The 2682-nt window shown below is 40.2% G+C and overlaps 1 pseudogene; it reads right to left on the bottom strand.

Annotated features, from left to right (window-relative positions):
- Positions 1-1128: 1128 nt before the first annotated feature.
- On the bottom strand, positions 1129-2475 carry LOC110338883 (annotated as a pseudogene).
- Between the last annotated feature and the right edge of the window lie 207 nt (positions 2476-2682).

Below are 2682 nucleotides of genomic sequence, written 5' to 3' on the forward strand. Positions count from 1 at the left end.
ATGAATAACAAAAGTTGCAGTCAGAGCCCAGGGTGGAAACTTCCATCTTGGGATGCAGGCAGTCATTCATCAATGTCAGAAACAAAACCCCATGTGAGTGTCTGCTTAAAAACACTGAATTCCCATCTGGCTAAAGCCTAATGAACAAAGAAAAGCTTGGTTTTAATGAAGCAATTTCCTTTCGGTGCTTTTTCTTGACAGTTACGCCTTGGGGCCAAAGCAGTTCTGGCTATATATTTGTGCCTTCCAAAAAGACAAAATCCTAAAACAAATGTATTCAGGTGCATAAAGCACAGCTGCTCTTGCTTTTTCCATAAATGGGGTTTACTTTCAAAGAGACAAATATCTACGATAATGTGTATCTATCTAATTTCTCTTGATTCTCAACATTTTTGCAAACTGCTGCCTGCCCCCCCCCGACCAAAAACAAAAAGAAAAAAGAAAAGTAACTAAGTGATTAAAAGGCAAACATACTTAGCAAGGAAACATCTTGTGAAAAATAAGACTGTTCAGAATCCTTAAGGACAATGATGTAAGAACTCTAAATCTAGGCCATATTTTTTAGGTTATCTTTGTGTGTCTAATTCCTATTATAAAAACAGAATGATTATATAAAAAAGTAACAGAATTATAGGAGGCAAATAATGGCAGAGCTACAGGCATGTGGAGAAGGTCACCAACTCTTCAGGAACTCAAAAGGAAAGCAGAAACAGCGTCTGAGGCTCTCCTGGTATGTACTAATGGCAACGAAAGGCTTAGGCAATATTTCAGTCAACAGCGTAAAATTTGTAAATCGGGATAATATTTTCTATATTAATTAGTAATGTGACTTTGGCTCCTGTTTCTATTTGACTAAGAATTGTCCCCCATATGCTCATATGCTTGAATGCTTACTTACCAGGGAGTGGCATTCTTTTTTTTTTTTTCTTTTTTTTTTTTGTTGTTGTTAAAATGTTACTTTTATTTTAGCACACCTGAGTTAAGTGTGGAACAGTGAAACAAAAAAACAGACTATATACAGCAAGGAGGCAGGCTTTAAAACCATGCTATAAAAAAGAGAAGACTGAGGGGACGCCCGATTTACAGAAGCTTTGGATACTGATTAATGGATATGCAAATACAGTATTTTCCAATGGATTTGGCAAAGATTTTGTTTTTCATTTCCAGTCTTTTAAAGTAGACAGCTGATTTCCAAAGCACATAAAATTTAAATACAAACAGTAGAATTCAGCAGAGTGATAAAGGTGCCTGCAACAAAACTGACCACCCAAGGTAATGGTGGACAGTAAGGCTAGAATCCTCACCCTGCAAAACAGGAAGAGGGAGGATGCAAAGTGGGGTTTGTGGGTAACCTTAGCTTCTACTTGGTACTTAATTCACAAAGTTAGAGGCCTTTACAGATAACCCACACNCTTTAATTTTCTGCTATGTAATAGGATTATAAGGCCACAATATTCCTTTGGGGAAAAACCTTTAATGATTTTAATATCGCTTACTCATTCTTTTGAAGTGTAAAGTGTCTTATCTGAATTACGATTACAGATCATTTTTAAATACACCACTGCTACTATATTAAAATTATTTATACTATTTATATCTAATATTCAAAGAAATTTACTAGTAAATGCTACAATAGGCATCAGTCTGACATGCTTATTAATTGATCCCATAGGTATAATTATAGGTCATGACAAGAGTCTATTCTGTCTCACTAAATCAGGAACACCGCATTTACAGAACAAATAAACACACATAGTGCAGACACCCAAGGATCATGCTAGCTCTTCAATTAGCTGTCACAGCTCAGACATGAATCCTCACTGTGTGAACAGAAGTCAGATCCAAATCTTCATCAGAAGGTGCTAGTGGAAGTTGTCAGGCGCCTTCCAATGTAGATCCCCAAGCCAATGGCCAGCAGATGAGACAGTAACAGAGATGGAAGGAAAACCTTCAGAAAGTCTGCTGAGAAAATGCCCCCTTTCTTCATAACGCTTGTGTTTCTCATGCTCAGAGTAGCTGTGCGCTTCGGGTGTTTAAAAAGGAACTCCTTGGGGGGAATATTTTCTGGCTGACTTGACCAATCCCATACCCAATCTGAGTTTTTCTTCAAGATACTTTCAACTTCTCTTCTTCTCTCAATATAATCTTCCTCAGACAGAGTGCTGTTTTTCTCGCCAAAGCTGTGGGTGTCTATTTCAGCTCTGTTGGTATCTTGTGGTGTCTGGGAGCGAGGTGGGCTGTCACAGTGAGAACTCTTGGAGCTACTTCGTCCAGATTCATGCTGGGCATCCAACAGTATTTTTTCCATGTCGCCATTATAAATAGAGACGGAGGCTGGAACGCTGCTCCCATTGCCATTGCTGAAGTGCAGTTCTACCCAGGAGCCCTGCAGGTTCTCCTCCCCGCTCTGCGACATGGTGGCTCGGCAAAGGAGCCCGAGCCCAACTGCAACAGGCCTGGGAGGCGGTCACCGAGAGGTAGCGGGAGTGGCATTCTTTTAAATGATTAAGAGTTGGTGTGGCCTTGTTGGAGAAGGTGTGTCACTTGGGGTAGACAGTAGGATTTCAAAAAAGCCTAGGCCAGATCCAGTGTCTCTATGGCTGTGGATCAGGTTGTAGTCTCAACTACTTCTCCAGCACCATGCATGCCTGCCACTATGCTCTCCGCCATGATGATAATGGA

Source organism: Mus pahari, chromosome 22 (assembly GCF_900095145.1).
Source record: "Mus pahari chromosome 22, PAHARI_EIJ_v1.1, whole genome shotgun sequence".
NCBI lineage: Eukaryota > Metazoa > Chordata > Mammalia > Rodentia > Muridae > Mus > Mus pahari.